At 36.4% G+C, this 20,742-nt stretch overlaps 1 long non-coding RNA gene across 1 annotated transcript in view; it reads right to left on the minus strand.

Annotated features, from left to right (window-relative positions):
* Window positions 1-12,183, minus strand: part of LOC148970645 (uncharacterized) — a 91,461-nt gene extending 79,278 nt beyond the window's left edge. Inside the window, exons 1-2 of the long non-coding RNA XR_016148291.1 lie at window positions 12,073-12,183; window positions 10,076-10,136 (exon numbers count right to left, since the gene is read on the minus strand). This is a non-coding gene — a long non-coding RNA (uncharacterized LOC148970645). The remainder of the gene's footprint in view (window positions 1-10,075; window positions 10,137-12,072) is intronic.
* Window positions 12,184-20,742: the final 8,559 nt, after the last annotated feature.

Consider the following 20,742-nt stretch of genomic DNA (forward strand, 5'->3'; position numbering starts at 1 on the left):
ACATTCTAAATCTTATGACAATATAGGATCATTTATGTAAGAAAAATGCTGTAATTTTTAGCCATTATTGATCAAAAAATCTTTGGTCACTATTCACTTTCACTGTATGAAAAAGAGCAGTGTGGACATTCCACAAATCATTTTTTGTATGTGTGTGTGTGTTCCGCACAAAATAGAAAGTCATACAGGTTTGGAATTACATAAGAGTGAATAAACTGATATTTTTTGTGAGAACTACTCAAGTTGATGCAATTGGCTTAATACTCAAATAACAAGTATTGTGTGAGTATCACCACAGTTAAACTGCTGTGATGTGAACAAACAACATGCCGTGTGGATCTGAACTTGAGTCAGTGAGCTCTGGTTGACAGGATGTTTACCATGGGGTGTGTCTTTACGTTATCACGCTATTGATCAGTCATCATCTTGATCAATTCATTAATTTACATAGCACTATAAGCCTTGAAACAATATTTGCAAATCGAAGTCATGTGGTTCAGTTCTTGCTACTGCTGCTCAAAACATATTTTGTTCAACTACGAAGTTAGAAAAAACGACCACAAATAAAGCCGAGCTATGCCACTGATATCGAGTCCAAAAGCAGCCAATGAATTCTCAGGGCCGGTGGGAGGTGCAGCCGGCTGAAACTGAACTACACATTTTCGAGCACGGCCAAACACGTGTCCATACATACAGTATTGCTCTATCACAAGACCCGAAATAGATCAGCTAAAGAGCAAGATGACCCATGGAGTGTCTGGAATGTGGATTTAGAAGAGACTGACAGCAGAGGCTGCTTCTGATGTTCAAACCCCAATAAAACTCACGCACGTCTTCTGTAGCGAAAAGCTAATGGATTAATCTAAAGCCAACAATAACCAGGATATTTTTTAACCTTATCTGTTCATTTTTATTAGTTGATGAGCCTATTATGTTGGCAAAACTCACTTCCCCACCCATATTTTTCTCCACCCTAGATCAATAGTACAGAATGCTGAGGTGTGGTGTGTAAAAATAAACAGCAAAAATGTTTGTACATTCTTTTTTTTACATTTTCCCATAATGATCACACAGCAGAGTGAAAAAGTAGCTGGCACTCTTAAGGTGATGTCTTACCGACACTATGAGAAAGTTTTTAACTGCTGTTTATAGTCTCTTTTACACAGGTGCATAACAGGTTTCTAGCTTGAAGCTGAATTGCAGTTTATTACGCTCAAATTGGTCAGTTTCTACAATATCTCTTTAAAATCTCAATTGTTCCTCCTTGTCCACAATAGATATGGAGTAAATAGAAACTTTAGCTACCAGCTCCTTCTCATTGTCAAATTTATATTATATAGCCTAGGTCATTTTCACTTTTTGAATGACAAATTAGATTGCTTTATCACAAATGAAATTTTAAATACTCAAATGGAAACTTTATTATAGTTTTAAAAATGACAAGGGGCTGGTATTTATACAGGTCACATTACTGAACCCATAGAAAAGAAAAATGAAAAACGAAATCTCTATATCTCAGTTGTTTCAACAGCGTCTCAAACTGGGATCTCGCATTTGCCAAGACACTAAATCATACGTTTAAAGCAAACTTTATGTAGATGGAGCACAAAAACTACTGTAACGTTTACGCAGTTAAGGGTTTCCTGGACAGAAACCACATCAACAATGCAAGATTAATGTGACTGTTAGGAAACAAGTCAATCAAACAAATCTACCCATCCATTTTATTCCATACAAAGTGCATTACACTAGAAAAAAACCTTCATTGTACTAAATAAAAAGGCTTCATTTGTATGCTCTTTGCTTTCATTCAGTTGTAACTACAAAATGCTGATGTGAAAAAAACATTGAGTTAAATAAGGAAAGACAAATGACAAACATTTTATAAAGAAAAAAGCTTCTCTTTAACAAAATGTAATAGACCGAAAGACCGGTACAAATATCCCATTTCATGAGAATTGCTCTTTCCAGTCATTCCACTTGAAAAGAAAAACAATTGAAGCCTGCTTGGTAATTTTTCCCTCGGATATCTTTTTTTCAGCTAACGAGATGTCACTAATATGTTCTGGAATGCTGGGTGAATGGGCAATATGATTGGCTACAAGGAACTTAATGATGTATACTAAATGTGTGAGGACAGCTTCTTCGTTGATTTTTTTTTTTTTATGCACAAACACATTTGTTGACAAGCTTTTCCACAAGAGTTTGCCATTTCACCAAGGCTTTACTCACAAATTAGAAGTGATGAATCGTTTCTACGGTGCCAAATCCTTTTACCAATCAAGCAGCCTTACTGTTGGTTAGATTGTGCATTTTCCCTCAATTACATAAATTGTGAGGACAAGACGGAATAACGTAACAGGCAGAATAATTAAAAGAATTGCGGTTTTCCTGTCTCCATTTACAAAAAAAAAAAAAACAGCTGATTGTTTACCTGTTCCTTTCAAATAATTAAATGAGAAAAGCAAATAGTGTAAGACGTCTGTTGACGTAAATGCATAAGACAATTGTGATGTGGATTTCGCTTTATTGTTTCTCTCTCCAAACAGCATGCTATTCTGACTTAATTTGCACTAGTGTGCCATCCTGAGAGCATCTAAAGCCATCTTTAAACAGTCCCATTTAAAATTCAATGTGATTAGCTGCCAAATTGCTACCAAGTCTGCAGCTTCTGCAGCGTAGGGATGGGGTAAAAATTTAATTAGGATTCGTACATAAAAGAGAGGTCTTTGTCACATTTTGCAGAATGCATCCCAGAATGACCACAACGTTCAAAGCTCCTTTGCTCTTTTGAATCAAAACTAATCGATCTAAAGGGAGCAGAGAAGAGAAAGTAGAGGAAAAAAAAAACACAAACACACGTAAATGCTCAGGGAGGACCTCGGTGGCACCGCAAAAACCCACAGGACGCAGCATGTTTAAATAATACAAAACTTTTCTTTAATCACAGTTTAGAAAATTGGCTAGGATCTTCAACAGGAGACAGCTGCAGAGCCCCACAGCCATTAATGAGATTCGCTGAGGGTTTCCCCTTAAAATATTTACACCGTCCCATGGCACTGCAATACTGTCCTAGAATGAGGAGATAAGAACCAAGGAGGTGTGCTGAAGTTCTCCTAATCAATTTGCTAATTACTGGAGTGGCTACAGGAGAAGGGAGGAATTCCTCCTGGCAACACGGCGTACTAATAAATGCTTAAAAAATGTATTTACTCACACAGCCAAGTGGAATTCTGAAGTGGAATTACCACACAAGCCGATTGAGACGGCAACCGCCGAGGTCTCTGTCAAAAGGAGCGGACAAATAAGCGGTCAATAAGGTTGTTCCGTAACATAGGAGGCCAAGTATCCAATTGCTGAAGGTGAGAGTAAAAACAGAGGCGTCAGTGCTGACACTACACTTTCTCTTTTGAGAAAGAAGAAGCTTTAAAATCATTGTGTCCTTAAGAAGAAATAAATATAGCTGTTTTAAAATATTTAATTAGTAATAGTTTCATATATATTTTTATATCATTTTGTTTAAATGAATGTATTATCTAATCATTGTTTTGAATTATTATTCATTTAAATTCAATATTTCAAGCCTATTATAAGTATTTATATTTTAGACCTAGCGGGATAGTTTTTACGGGAAATTGCATACATGTGTACATCTTTCCGCATTCATGCATGGCCCATGCCGCATCTCATCATATCCGTAAATCAAGAAAAGTTACTCCGGTTACTTTGGCGCGCGTCTTAAATGCATTTTGTTGTATAATTGAAGTGTTTATAAGTGAAGAAAAGATGAAATTATTCTCTTCAGGTGCTTCGTTTATATCTTTATATTCTGCTTTGGTCATATTTTTCAACCTGTTCAGATTTTTCTGTTCTCTAATACGTATTTTGAACAATTACGTCACAGTATTTGCAGCGGAACTGCCAAATAAGGATAATGACTACCGGCCCAACACTTCGAGCAATCCGCCATTATTATTTCTCACTCCACTGCATCCATATAAAGACGTTGTTCTGCAGGCTCGTCATCATCTTTTTCAACTCGCTCGCTCTGGCTCGAACATGTAAGGCTTGATCAAGTCTTCCGTTGCTGACATTTTGTTAAAGTGTGAATAAAAATGTTCTTTGAAGCTTATAATCGTATATCGGTAATCAAACTACAAAAATGGGCGAACAGGGTGGATTTGAACCGAGTGTGAAGTCAGCGACCTGGATAGCGGGCGGGGTATGACACATCTCCTTTTTATTTAAAGGAGCCGCTTCAAAACGGGTTGCTCACAGACGCACATCAGAAAAGGGGTGGAATAGGGGTCTGTGGAGCTATAATAAATGAGGAATTCAGACCCAAGCATTGCAGTTATGCTTTATATAGACCACAAATATATGATTTATATGTAAAAATAAATGATTTAAAAGCATATGTACCCTTTAAAAAAACAACAAAGGGAATCAAGGAGAATCTGCCTTTCATAAAAGAGAACGCGACAGAGCTTGTAATAAAACTAGAATCAACATAGGCTTTTCGGAGGTGGCGAGAACTGAAGGATTTGAAAAGTTGTAAAAGCAATGGGGAGATGCTGTTTTTATTATATTATCGAACAGATAAATTGCCATATACAGCTCTCTAACAGAGTGAAGCATTATCTACTGTGAAGGGTCGTAATTCATCCGCAGTCACGCAGAGCTGAAGCTCAACTAAACCAATGATCTCCCGCAAAATGCATGCAGTTTTGTTTTTTTTAACCGCCAGAAGGCCAAAAGTTAAATAGTGTACCTTTAAGACATGTGATTTTATGCTATTTCAAGTAACGAAAATGTTCCCTCATATGTACATCACAATATAAAAGATCTGTCAATACATGGTGACTTTAAAAAACAAACACCACTATAGAGTAACACTATACACCACTTCAGATAGTGGTTTTAAGCTTCAGCACACCAATGTGAGCTAATGCCAATTAATTAACTGCAAGAGATTCAATGCATTAGAGTTTGCAGTTTAGTTTAATGTTAGTGTATGAAACCAATGTCCACAAAAGAAGTTCAATTCAATATTTTTCAAGATACATGGCAACAAATGCAACAGGAGAAGAACAGAGTGGCTCAGCGCAGCACGAGTCAGAGGTGTGGTAGACTTTGGAGCCCCTCCGCACCTCAGGAGAGCAGCAGTCCCTTCCCACCCCAGAGGCCAGACTCAACACTGAACCGGTCACTGAATGCAACCCACATCCTCCTCGAGGTTACAAGAGGAGAAACAGGCGCCTTCCTCCCGCTCAGATGCGCTGATTGCAGCCCCTTTTTCTGACCTGTCCCTCGGCCACGGCCTTCCCGCCCCGCCTGTCACAGCACACCGTATGTCTGCTACTGCACGTGCATCAATTAACATAAACTAAAAGCCCCAACAGCAAATGATAAACAACACCACAGAGGAAGATGAACAAACATCTTCTTTAACAAGAGTGCAGAAGCTCTTAGAGCACGTGCCCCTCTCATTTCCAGTCAAGTTGATTTTCAGTGCAATAACTATATATATATATATATATATACACACACACTGTAAAAAAAAGGTTGTTGGTTTAACTTAAAAAAGTAAGTAAAAAAAATAAGTAACCTGGTTGCCTTAAAATTTTAAGTTCATTGAAATGGAAAATTTAGTTAATACAATGAAGGAGATTAATTGAAACACTAGAAACTCAAAATATTATGTTATCTGAACTACATAAATTATCTAAGTTGATTTGACAAAAGAAAAAATGTTGTGATTACAAATCATGAAAATATTTGTTTACAGTATATATATATATATATATATATATATATATATATATATATATATATAAACTCTGAACCTATCCCTAAATCCTTACATTATTACCAGTACCTTTCTTGGGTAACTTCACTATAAATACACGACACGTATACCCTCATGTTTTTTTTTTTCATGGAAAAAAAGTGACGTTTTTCCAACAAAAAAAATAAATAAAATTCCACGATCTTTGGTGCTAAAATATATTAATTTTTAAATGCATGTTTTTTAAATACTACACAGAAATATATTTCCTTGGTTAAACAAAGTTAGCCATGACCTCCAGTATGCCATACCCCTGCAAAAATCAGGAATAAAAAAGGGAATGGATATTGAAACTTCTGTCATCATCTACTCACCCTCACATGGTTCCAAACTTAATTACATGCAAATAATAACAATAAATGTCAATTTTCATTTTTTGGCATATTATCCCTTTAAATAAGAACAGAAGTCTTAGATCGGTTCAGCTTGAGATAAATCTCAGTGGTACTTTAGGTTTTACAAAATAAGTTTGAGCTTTTTCTCTCCAGTAATTGAAAGACTTTAGTGTTCTGCGAGGGGCTCTCAGCTTCAGCCTACAGCAGGATTTAATTTGTTCTTGCTGCCTCTAGTGGAGAACAACCGATCTCATATGCTCAGAGCAACAACAAAAAGAGACCTTTTCAACATCCATTCGCAAGAAGATTAAAGCGGGGAGTTCAAGTAAAATTAATCAACCTGTAGTTTTGCTAGAATCTAACTCAAGTTTGCTTGTGAGAGCTGGGAATTCACTTATAAGATGCATACTTGACTAAAACCCCTGAATACTTGAGGCTGAGACTGAAAAAAAAAAAAATTATTCACCTACAATAAAAAAGTTTTGTACAAAAAAAAACAAAAAACAAACCATCTCATGATAATACCTATGCTTCTCTCATCCCTCTGGATTGTTGACCTGCAAACTCAGTTTTCATTTGTTTTCACTTCCTCCCGTTCCCTTCTACCGTGCACCAAAACGGATGACTTAAAAGAGGCAATTAACAGATATCACAAACAACTCGTTTAGCAGACGGCAGCACAGATGAATCAAAGGCTAAACAAACCCCTACGGGCATTAAAGGCAAAAACAACAAAAAGAAAAAAAACCTGTTGCTGTGACATTTTGTTCCTCTCACCTCAACGCGCGCCAGTCACAATGGACTGCCTTGCGGAGGTTCTGTGCTCTGATCACCATGGCGATGGCTCTCTGCCTCCCAGGATGCCCCAGGGGGCGATGAGAGCAGGTTGCCATACAAACCCTAACCAGGACCAGGGAGGGGTTGAGACTACAGGGAGCGCTGTAACAGGAATCAAGCTCCGACAGGACTGGACCGACGCTGTATCGCCAACCAGTGCAAAGCCGAGGCGCTCCCAGAGGTTCAGTGCTCTGCTCTCTCAACATTTTCCATCTCTGAGCCTCAAGATAACAGTGGCACAAACACGGGCAATTACGGGCCGAGGGCACCGCCGCTGAGGCTTTGCATTTCACTCATAACTTTTGAAAGTGCAGGAAATAGAACAAGCGGTGAGACTCAAAACATCTGTTCGGGGGTAAATCATCTTAAAGTGACACAGGGAAGCTGAAGAAACAGACAAAGGCCAGCAGCTCTGCTTAACAGATCTGACTGTGTTGTGTTCGTTCATTTAGCTGCTGCATATTCACACTGAGCGTTGCAGTCAATCGAGACCTGCTTTTATACTGCCATTCATTGTGATATTTATGCACTGCATGATGTGTATAATATTCTGAGGGCATGCAATAGGCCTACAAATAGATCAGGGAGACCTCCAAACTAGGGGCATTCAAAACAAGACAGCCAGATGATGCACTAAACTCAACAGTAAGCTAAACACAGCTTTGTCCATGCAATCATTTAATCCTCTCAGAACTGTAATAAATACCTGACAGCAAACAAGTACACACTGCAAACATAAGTGCTGGTTTAATACTGTGGAGTGCAGCGTTAACAGACTGCTCTTATGCGAAATAAAACTTTAATTCAACTTGATCTGAATAACATTTAATCAAAAGGTGCGTATTTGAGATTTTAAATCATATCATTGATTTTTCAATAATTAATTACTCTTATCAGCGTCAGAAAATACCTTATTTATAAATTTGCAATATTTAAATAAATCATATAAATATTGTTCTTCATTTTAAACAAATAAAAGTGCAAGTACCAAGTGCAATGCCTTAATTTAAATCAATTAATTGAAATACATACAATAATTAACTACAATAATTAACTAGAATATATATATATATATTTTTTAACACCATTTAGTTCTGACCCTGATCGCAATATTATTAAAGTTAATTTAATTGAATTTAAATAAAAAAAAAAATCTGTTGGACATACGTTGACATTGCTATAACATCAATATAATATAATATAATGTAAAAAAGCTGCTGCCTTAAATTTTTGCAAGTACACTCAACTTGGATGTTTAAGTCATTTCACCTTAAATTACATTCATCTGACTTAAAAACATGAGTTGATTTTTTTTAACTTGCATAAAAAAAGTTGCTAATTGTTAAAAAAAAAGTTAAAACAAAGTGTATAATAATATAACATCATATCATTTATTTATATTTTATTATATCATAATGCATATTTTTATAACCAGTTCCTTTAATGGTTAATATACCGAAAGTTCAAGTTAGCAGACAAAACATTTTTACAGAAAGCATCAGTTCATGCACTTCTAGCAGGGTTCTGCAACTGCTGCTGGGGGTTCGGCTCATTCTGTGTCCCAGTGCAACCAGCAGGGAGGGGTGTGCATGTGCCTTTGTCCCCAGTAACCTTGGCCAGTGTTAGGATTACCTTGCATTTACACTCACTGCTCCTTCTTTCCTTAAGACTTATTAAGAATGATAATGAGCTCGGAAAGGGGCAGTATGTCCCTTTCTCTGTCTTGTTGGCTCTCTCTCTCTCTTTCCCCCCACCCCCCCAACCGTTTCTCTTGCTCGCCTCCTCCAGCATTGAAAGGACCCAGGACAAATTACCAAAAAGGCCATTTTCATCTATGAAGTGAAGGCTTAAATCGATACTTATTCCATGCCTTCAAAATCAAGCCTATATTACTGATGTCAGTGTGATTTGTTTATTTTTGCTCAAGTATATGCATGCTCTTTCTGTCAAGGGGAAATGCTCAGGACGCAATTCACCTTGAACCTCAATTATATTAGATTTCCCCACTGGTTGATCAACCATGCAAAGAGGACATTTCCAGCGCACTAAAACAAAAATAATAATGACTATTAAACAAACATGTGGCCTATGCATTGCCTGCGTGTTGAGAACGGAAGATTTTACAAGGGTTCACAATAGTGTGAATACAGATACCAAATCATTACAGCGAGCAATTTACAAAGTGGTGGTGTAAAAAAAGCAATTGCATTACATCTCGTGAGCTGTCAAGCATAGCGCAGAATCATGAATGTGCATTTGAACACAAGGGTTATGCGGGTTCAAAGCCAAGGTCAGAGAAACAAAGGAAGCAGGTCTTAGGTAGCACCGGCTACTTGACACTTGCAGTAATTCAGCGAAACCTCCTTGATTTTGACTGAAGCAAGTTAAAGAAACATCAAAAAACAGTTTGAATGACATGAAAAGGATTTCACCACTACTTTACTATAGAAAGCATTTAGTGTTACTGTTAAAACCACCATTTATCAACCTTCAGCACTTTATAGCAATCAAATGCAACTTCTTAAAGTATGAATGGAGAGGTAAGGAACGGAATATTCAACGCAGTTGGACGCTGAGACTGATCAACACCTGTAAAAGTTGATGGCTGTCCAGATTGAAGTGCGTCTCTGGGCACGAGCCACATGCCACCACGTTCCACAGACACGTTACAGATCAACACCGTGGGACTCGGCCCCAAACAAAGCTCGTCCCTGATAACGCCCACATTAATAACCAATTACAAGCAACCTGTGATGGTTTCGAATGCATAACGGATTTCAATGAGCTTTAATAATTTGACATTTTTTATAATATGCTGAATTCATTCATTATTCTATTGATTAGACACAAAGGCTTGTCATTTGTATGAGACTAGGACACACAAAAAAAATGTCCTCACACATAATTACTTATTAAATATGTATAATTTTGCATAACGATCAAAACCATAACATATGATATGTAGACTCACACCACAGACAGTGGTCACACATCGCACACCAAACGCTCGGGGGACACGAACACTTAAATTCTAAACATCAAGGTTTCTGTTTACCTTCTCTTGGATATCAAAGGCATTTTAAACACGAGATGTTTCCCCTCAACTGATTGGCTTACTGGAGACAGGGAGAGAGAAAAGAGAGTAATTAATTACTTATGTGAACCATTGCATGAGAAAGACAATAAACCTGCCTGGTCGCCATGGATATGACATATTTGCTCAGAAAACAACACAATAATTAGCAAAGCAGAAAGATCCAGCGAGAATATGCGAACTCTGGGGTTTAAAGTGGCAGTGATCTTTTTACACGGTATTGCTTTCAGACACAACACAAACACACACAATGAAAGGAAACGCAGCTCGCAAACTAATACCACTAAAATAGTTTGAAAACACAAGCTGTAAATAAGTAAATACTTATTATTAGTCAATCTAAAAGGGAGGGTGGCAAAAGGAGGAAATGTTGTTTTGAAATATTGAAATATTGTATAATAATGATCATGTTTTCTTGAAAGAACTGGATCCCACATAACATTAGTCTTCATGATACTATGTATTTAAAAAGATGAGTAATACTAATTATGTACTTAATGCACAATTATTTTGTGGAGATCACTATAAAAATGTCGCTGCAATTAGTTATAACAACTTAAAAATTGAGATTAATCAAATATTCAACTTAAGTAAAGTTAACTACGTAGCTTTTTAAATTGAAACAACACATTATTTCGTATAATGTTGAATTTTAAGTTGTGATAAATAATTTTTAGCTAATGTTATTGCTAGTAATTAAATCAATATGTGTAACATGAACAGTGGAGTGTTATAATAAATGAACATTTTGTCAAAGACAAACTGACTAAACAGTCACCTTCCTTACTGCTGTCCTCTAATGACCTATTGACTTCATAAGAAGCAATGGAACATAGGTTATTGCTCAGAATAAAAATAATACAATTCATTTATGATTGAGAGCATATGGCACTGAGAGCATTATAATGGCTTAATTATATTGTGCCAATATATATATATATATATATATATATATATATATATACACACACACACACACAACCAATTAAGATTTGAACCCCTCCAAAGGAAACAAAAACAAAAAAGTTGAGTGGTCTGTAAAAAAAAATAACTTAATTAAGTACATTTATTTGTCTTTTAACAGATTAATCAAAAGTTTTACGAACTACAAGTTAAGAGTGCGCTAAAGTTGTGTCAAGTTCGCTTATTGAGGTAACCATAACAACAGTTTGTATAGCCTACTATCAACAAAACTAAAAGGACTGTAAACCCTGTACTGGCATTATCACTTTCTTTGTAGATTTACAGAACCACAAAATATCAAAAATATCTCGAAAAAGTGACTAAATTACAGACAGAAATCCTATACATACACAAAAACAAACGACGTAAGTTACGTTCGCAATGCTTTTACTTTGCACTCGCGTGGCTTACACCTGTTAGGTGCCTGATCACGTTGTGGCTATTAAGCTTTCATAAAACCTCCAATGTCAAACTCTCTTTCGTCTTACACTGATACTTACATTACGTAAAATAGCATCAAAGAGGAAAAAAGCACGACTTGTATGTACTGTAGGCTATATAATGTTGATATTACAGTGTGTGTTAGGCTACAAATGTGTTAGGTTAAGTTACATCTCTCATTGTTAAATAACTGTAGATCGAGCGGACAGGTAAGGACAGGCAAGTCACTGGTTATCGGAGGCGATCAAAAAGTTGTGAACTACTTTTAGACTAATGTATAGAAAACAGCGCGCGGTTTCCCTGAACCAGTCCGCGACTGTCCCGCATGTACAGTAACGTTAGGTGATTGTAGGTGCGCAGAGTTTCAGTTCTCACGTTCTGCACTAAGTGACGCGTTCTATTCAAAACAGAAGCTTTATAAACGCAATAACTGAATTACACACAATGAATCCTTTCAATCACAAATGCCTGATCATATCAAACTCACTGGAGTCATAAACAAATTGTTACATTTGACTAGTGAGGTGCAGCTCATCCAAACACAAAACTCTTACCTGTAAGGTTACTTCCTGGCTTTTCCGCGACTTTCCAACTAAGAACAAATGTTGTGTATAAGGTGGATGACAAGGGAGCATGCGTGATCAAAGTTGCCTCATTTTTTCATTTTTTTTCCTTGTGTTGTTATTATTGGATTTTCCTATTTCTAACATAGGGCGGGTCGCTCGGAAGATCTGCCCTGGAGAGCCGCTTCAGAGAGGGAAGAGGAATCTTTAATTGAATGTCTCAGTTAGCACAGTAAGCGAGGTGGAAAACACGGAATGGATTCCACCGCCTCTGTCAAGTTAATTGCACCGTGGTATTGATCTGAGCTGCACTGCACTGAATGATATGGGACTTTTTATTCAGTTCATTCATATGACATTGTTGGGGTGTCTTGTGGTCACATTCTGAATTCACAATCATGATGACAGTTGTTTTAATAAAGTCTATGAAAAAATGCTCTCCTCTGCTGTTTAAATACCATTATAAACCATTTTGAATGTTTCAGTGCACACAATTTAACTGTTCTACCTTTGAACAAGGAATAAAAAGTGAAATTTCAAATTATTAACATGTTGTTGTTTTTTTAAACATGCAGAGATTGTACATAATTGAAAAAAAAATGACCTTTAATCACATTTTTAATGAAGCTATTTTTTGTTTCATAATACAGAATCATGAAGGTTATATAACAAAATACCCTCAAAGGACAAAAAGAGCTGTAATAATGTATTTCAAACCTGAACTTCTCCTTATCTAAATTCTGCACTCTTGTGAATTATTGACAAACAGATTATTGCTAATTAGCAGTTTTGTGATGTGCCCTGCTCAACATAAAAAAAGAATAAGGGGTAATCAATAGCATAGTCAAATAACAAGGTAATGCCATAATCTTGTGAAATCAACTTTTGAAAACGTTTTAAAACCGAATCAACATCAATTGAAATGATTGTATATATTTCAATGTATAGATAGAGAGAGTGGGGGGGAGAGAGAAAATTTAAAAAACTAAAAATATCAGCTTATAGGTTGCTTATTAGGTGCCTTTACATAAAATCATTTTTAAAAGACGACATAAGGATAACCTTTGACATTATCTAAATGTGGGATAAAATTATATTTCAAATCTGCTGTTTGATAAATATTGAAAGACATGTTCATAGTTTAAATCCCCATCCTATTATTGCCTGTGGGATCCAGTTACAAACGGTACATATTTAATGATGAAATAGCCCCACAAGCCCACAATGTTCAGAGGTAAAGCTCATGTTCTGCGGTTCAGACTGTTGGGTTCATCACTTTTAAATGGTTTGTTTGAACATCATGTTACACAAAAGAACTTATCTGAGGTAAGGCAAGAACTGAAAGAGAGAAAAAAAACGGCACACACATAGAATAGCGCAACTTCTTCTAATGTCAAGCTTGTTTTTAAAAAAAGTGTTAATTTCTCTGTCATATACGAACAAAACAGATCCAAAACTCCAAAAGAGATTCTATTTGCCCTTCAGTTGATTCCCCTGATAGTGCAATACTGTGATACAGAATAATTATGTAGTAAGAAAGAGCAAAAATCAATACATTATTCTGCAGATCACTTGATTCAGTAATGACTAGTACAATTATTGCCATCCATTGATTCATTAGAGCGGCTCTCAAGGGCAGACCCAACAAACCCTTAGCCTTCTGACTTCTTCTCCAGTGCCATCACTAATTATGAAACATTAAAAGCTAATCGCAATGTAGGACAAGGTTAGAAGAGCCATACTGCTAGGTGGAACCACTTAAAGCAATTAGTTTCCTTCTGTCCACATATTTGGTTGAATTTTTCACTGGTCATTGCTGCTAAAAGAAGGAGGAAAACAACACAGCTGGTATAACCGGGAACTTCCAGCAGCAACATTATCCTTAGTGTGACATAAACAAGAATATTTTGTCATCAAAAAGGGCAGGTAAAATGTGTCTTTTGCTGCCTAACTGGAATGGGAGGGGTGTACGAATAATTGGAACAGCGACAATACTTATGTACATTCCATGCAAACTTAACTACACACACAATTGCACAAACCGTTGAGAACAATAGAAATTGACAAACTGATGAATATCACTCCTAACGTCTGCATTGACAAAGTGATAAAGCACTGTCCATATGGCCCTGCTGACATGTAAGCATTTTTAATGCGAGGACACCTTTGCCCTACGCAAGCAGAAAGCCTTGACACCGGATTCAGTGAGCATAATCACCTCTAACATAATGGGCTTTAACACGTTGTCTCCTCTCAATCGCACTGCATGAATAATACACCAAAAGAAGACACTTAGCGTAAAATATTAGGTGTTTAGTTTGTTGCAACAAAAGGGAGTGACAGAAATGAATGTCGCAAGCAAATCTCCGTCACCATCCACAAACTAAACCGGACTGAGGTAGTGAAAGGTTTCATTTTGACCACAAATTAAGATGGGGGTTTAAAAACCATACGGGTCGTTCTACAAAATGGGTGTCGTGTGTAAAAATGTAAAAATAAATAAATAAAATGAATGTGTATATATATATATATATATATATATATATATATATATATATATATATATATATAGGGCTTTCAAACAATTAATCGCGATTAATCGCATCCAAAATAAAAGTTTGTGTTTGCATAATATATGTGGGTGCACTGTGTATAATTATTTACACACACACATGCTTGTATATATTTAAGAAATATTTTTATGTATATACTGTATATAGATTTATATACAATTTATATTATATATAAATATAAATATTTTATATATAAATAAAACATTTTCTTAAATATACATGCATGTGTGTATATATATATATATATATATATATATATTCACACACATAACATAAAATTAATGAATATACAGCATCAATGTCTATGAACACATGGGTTTTTGTGTGTGTGTGCGCACGTTTATATATATATATAGCATACAAAATTAATATAAAATTATTGAATATACAACACAAATCAAAAAGTGCATAGTTGATTTTTTATGAATTAATTAACATTTTATTTGTAATATTTATATCTATTCAGTTATTATAACTTAAGTTAGTATTAATTTAGTTCTGTTCAGTAAGTTCTTAAACACTAGTTGTTAAGCTGTTATATGAACCCTGTTGGCTTTATGAAGACATAATTATTATTTTTGAAGACAAAATTTTAATTTTACTTCTGCTTGATGGTACAGTACACTCCAATTTATTACATTACAATATATAATGTTTAAATTACAAAAATGTGCTTTAAAACCACTTTATCAAGGACAAAGCATTGACTTCACCTTACATGATGGAATACAACTGTCAGAGGAAAAAGTTTCATTTCTCTCTCTTCTGATACCTGTCCTCAGACAGATCCCTGTTAGAGTAATTAAGGTTGACTGTGAAACTCACTTGCATATCGTGGAAGGGCAGGCAACTGGCATTTACCTTAATTAGATAAAGATATGTACAAGCAATGTCCTCTGGAAGAAGGAGCCTGTCTTCTAACCGGAAGTTAAGAGTGCTGGCAGCTGCCTGTGCTCGGTAAATAAGGAGCAGCTTTGTGAGTTGATGGGCGAATAGAGGGAGGGAGAGAATTAGGTGGAGATGGAGAAGTTTAACCGACTGGGCAGCTGTTATAATTTTATCCCCTCTTTGCTGACTTTAGTTAATGCTCTCTTCAGCCTTCAGTTTTTTTATATCACTAGTCTGCAGTATACCTTACATATGTACCTGCAAAAATAAGCATGAAGGGCTTTTAACAGGTGTTTAAGTAACCAAGCTTATAAGAACACGGATCACTGCCACTAATGTTTGGGAACCCCCCTAGTAACAATGTGTTCTCCATGTTCATTTATTTGTCCCACTCACACACAATAACAGGTAGGTGGTCACTTCCTTAATCACTTACTCAGGAAATGAAAGTGTGGAGCCTTGTCTGCACATTATATCAAATCAAAACAAAAACAATGGCATGTGTGCATAGGAGAACGCTTTATCCAATTTTAAGCTCTCTAAACATGCTTATTAAAGGTAAACGTAAATCAAAATCTTAGCACACGTATTCAGAACCCAGAGTGTTTGCAGTCGTTCACCTACAGTATAATACAAATACCTGGTTCTCAAATGGTTGGTCATGACCTAATAAAAGAGAGGATAAAACATGTCCCATACCTTTTGTAATTGACGTCAATGGCTGTGCATCCAATCAAGCTATACAGGAGAGGTTCAACTGGAACATGGCAGCCCAAATGTGTGTTGCAGATCTGTTCTGACAGGGTCATGGGCAGCAGGCGAAATGTAAATAATAAACTGCAACAAAGCATATAATAGTGCATAGTTAGGAATAGGATAGCAAAATAAACCGGCTTATTAATTTTAAAAGGGCGGTGAAAATGCTTCCTGTTTCTTTTATTGTTAACAAGCTTCCAATCAAATTCTACAGTATTTTGGTCCACATGTGTCATTTTGTAGAAGCTAGCCAAATTAGGCAGATGTGGGAAAAAATATAAACCCACATTATTACCCACACCACATAAAATACAAAGTGTGCCACTAGTGTTAAACAGAAATGCTAAAATAAAGACCCAAACTCCGTCCCAGCCTGTCATTGGTCAGCCAAACCCCGCCCTAACAGCAATTAAAATGTATCTAAATTCTACAAGTGAACATAGGCATGACAACATTATATTGTACAGTTTGAAAAAAATATCTATTCATTTTTAAAAGATAAAATCTAAGATCGTTATTGAATTATAATTTTTTTGTTAGACGAGAGCATAATCTTCATGTAAAAATTAGCGTGCACTATTAAATATCCAGTACCCTATGTCTCTGATATTGATTTTTTTTTTTTTTTTTAAGTCTAATATAGGCAAATATCCAATATGGTACCAATATATTGTGCAAGCTTAATTCATAGTCATCCATTTATTATATGTTGTAACAAAAGTGCTCAATAAACATAACAAAGGTAATCTAATTGTAAAAATAAGGGAAATAAGAATGCACTATTCCATTTTTAGCGTCAGCCAATATATATATATATATATATATATATATATATGTGTGTGTGTGTGTATGTATTTATATATACACATATATATGCATGTATTTATTTATACACACACACACACACACACACACACACACACACACACACACATACATACATACATACACACATATATGTATGTATGTATGTATGTATGTATGTATGTATGTATGTATGTATGTATGTGTATATGTATATATATACACATAGTGGGGCCAAAAAGTATTTAGTCAGCCACTGATTGTGCAAGTTCTCCTTCTTAGAATAATGAGAGATGTCTGTAATTTTCATCATAGATACACTTTCAACTATGAAAGACAAAATGAGGAAAAAAAAAAAAATCCAGGAAATCACATTGTAGGATTTTTAAAGCATTTATTTGTAAATTATGGTGGAAAATAAGTATCACCCACAAACCAGCAAGATTTCTGGCTCTCACAGACCTGTAACTTCTTCTTTTAGAAGCTCTTCTGTCCTCTACTCGTTACCTGTATTATTGGTACCTGTTTGAACCCATTATCTGTATAAAGGACACCTGTCCACAGCCTCAAACAGTCACACTCCAAACTCAACCATGGCCAAGACCAAAGAGCTGTAGAAGGAAACCAGGAAGAAAATTGCAGACCTGCACCAGGCTGGGAAGAGTGAATCTACAATATGAAAAAAAATCAACTGTGGGAGCAATTGTAAGAAAATGGAAGACATACAAGACCACTGATAATCTCCCTCGATCTGGGGCTCCACGCAAGATCTCATCCCGTGGGGTCAAAATGATCATGTGAACGGTGAGCAAAAATCCCAGAACTACACCAAAGTAACAAAGGCTACCATTAGTAACACACTACACCGAGAGGGACTCAAATCCTCCATTGCCAGACGTGTCCCCCTGTTTAAGCCAGTACATGTCCAGGCCCGTCTGAAGTTTGCCAGAGAGCATATGGATGATCCAGAAGAGGATTGGGAAAATACCATGTGGTCAGATGAAATCAAAATAGAACTTTTTGGTAAAAACAACTCGTCGTGTTTGGAGGAAGAAGAATGCAGAGTTGCCCTTCCACAATATGCAAGCATGAGGGAGGAAACATCATGCTTTGGGGCTGTTTTTCTGCAAAGGGGACAGGAAAACTGATCCGTGTTGAGGGAAGAATAAACCGTGTATCGTGAGATTTTAAGCCAAAACCTCATTCCATCAGAAAGAGCCTTGAAGATGAAACGTGACAATGATCCCAAACACACCACCCGGACAACGAAGTTGAAGTTGAGAACGAAGTCGCTCCGTAAAAAGTGGCCTAGCCAGTCTCCAGACCTCAAACCCATAGAAAATTTGTGGAGGGAGTTGAAAGCCCGTGTTGCCCAGCGACAGCCCCGAAACATCACTGCTCTAGGGGAGATCTGCAGGGAGGAATGGGCCAAAATACCAGCTAGAGTGTGTGCAAACCTGGTGAAGACTAACAGGAAACTTAGGTTATGTTACATAGTATTGAGTTGAACTTTTGTTATTGACCAAATACTTATTTTCCACCATAATTTACAAATAAATTATTTAAAAATGCTACAATGCGATTTCCTGGATTTATTTTTGTCTCTCATAGTTAAACTGTACCTATGATGAAAATTACAGACCTCTCTCATCATTCCAATTAGGATAACTTGCACAATCAGTGGCTGACTAAATACTTTTTGGCCCCACTGTGTGTGTATATATATATATATATATATACTGTATATAAATAAACTAAAAAGAAATCTATATATGCTGATTTACCTACAAATGGCTGAGCAAATTCAAATATGTACATATACATTCAAAATATGACACTTTGCCTTTAAGGACACTTTTGTCTAACAAACAACTGTGCAACTGTGTTGAAAGTGCAGCATAAAATCTGGGTCCTAAAGCAAAACCAGCAGAGAACCAGTGATATAAATAGTGGCACAATTTGAAAAGGGCACACAGTGGAGGAAGGCCAGTCCTGTGTTTATTAACGCTGTCTACCAACAATACTCGTCATGCAGCCATATGGTGCTGATAAGATATCTGGGGCTGGGCGGAGAGTTAAAATCTAATTTTAATAAATTCTTAATCAGCTTGCAGGATACTGAAACAACATAGTTAATGGAAATGTGTGGAGTCAGCGAGGTCTTTTGCAGTCGTGGTCTTTAATAAGATTTGAGAGGCATTACAACAACACAGCAGTCAATGTCACGTTGAGCTGCTCTTTCTGTCTGTAACTCAAATGCGGGGAAAAAAAGGAAGAGGAGAGCGTGGAGCGTGGAGCGTGGGGAGGAAAACATGGTCATCTGTTTCAAAAGAGAAGAAATGCGATCTCTGGGGGAGAGAGTTGCAGCCGCTGTATATCACATATCATCTTCTCTGATCATTCACGCTTTCTAATTACTGAAGGTGAGGAGGGCCATAATTTTATCGTATTTGTTTTGCATCACTGCAAAAATAGAAAATGAGGGCTTGCAGAGCTGTACCAATTTACTTCATTTCGACCTTGATTAAAAGAAAATTAATTGCCACATCTCTCATTATGTTGCAAGCGGCATTTGATGACTGGAATGGAAAAAAAAAAAAAAAACGAAACAAAATACAAGACGCACAGCCTCACTGGGAGTGCAAGCTCGACCCTCGTGTTCAGGAGACAACACATTCTTTTAATGATGAAAATAAACAGGCCTTTTAACACAAGCATCACAAGACAATGTCAAAGATATTAGTCGTAATATCACAACGGTTTTCTTCATGGTGCTTAACAGCAGAAGAGACCTTGTAACTTTGCCATTTTGTCTAGCACATCCTTTGCAAAACACAATTAAATCTTTGAACCGAGTTGCACTGAGCTTTGTTGAGTTAAGGAGACAAGCCACTGAGCAGAACTTTATGTTGACTGGCAAAACAAGACAAGATGAGACAGGATCTAAACAGATCACCATATGAAGACTATGTAACAAGACAAGCTCTGCAAGATACAGAGTGCAATGTCGGCAAGCACATTCGAAATTTGTGAGGTCTTCAATTAAACCAATAACTGAGCATTTCAGGATTTGAAAAAGAATATATAAAAGCCAATAATAATAATTTGTGTCATGGAAGATAATTCATTTTAAATATTAAATGTTCATTAAGTGTTTAAAAGCTACTTAATGTCCCAACTGAACTAAGGCCTAGTCCTGGCTTATTCTAAGCCCGGTCTGTGAAACCGGGCCAACATGCACAGCTAGCCGTGGATTATTCCGCTTATTCCATGGTCATTTGCCAGCAGAGAGAAGTTAAAGCAGTCATTGATGCTTGCAGCACTAAATTTGAATGGAAATTATGGATATTTTCATAAGCTACCACTCGTTAGATCTCGCATTCTGTCCATTTTAACTCCGATATAAAGAAGTGTGGTAAGGTAACATTTATTTGATTGAATTAAAACTATAAGCCTATCGAAAGAGAGAGAGAGAGACGTGTGCGTGAATTACCAGCGTTAGTGCAGCGTCTCTACTAGCAATCAAGCCGAGTTAAATTACTTCAAAAACAGCCTTACAACCTCCTTACTGAGAAATATAAAGTAGATTCAGTCATGAAGTTAATTAATAATCAAGTCACAGGGCAGCACTGACAAGTTA

Source organism: Pimephales promelas, chromosome 20, assembly GCF_988280905.1.
Source record: "Pimephales promelas chromosome 20, fPimPro1.hap1.1, whole genome shotgun sequence".
Classification (NCBI taxonomy): domain Eukaryota; kingdom Metazoa; phylum Chordata; class Actinopteri; order Cypriniformes; family Leuciscidae; genus Pimephales; species Pimephales promelas.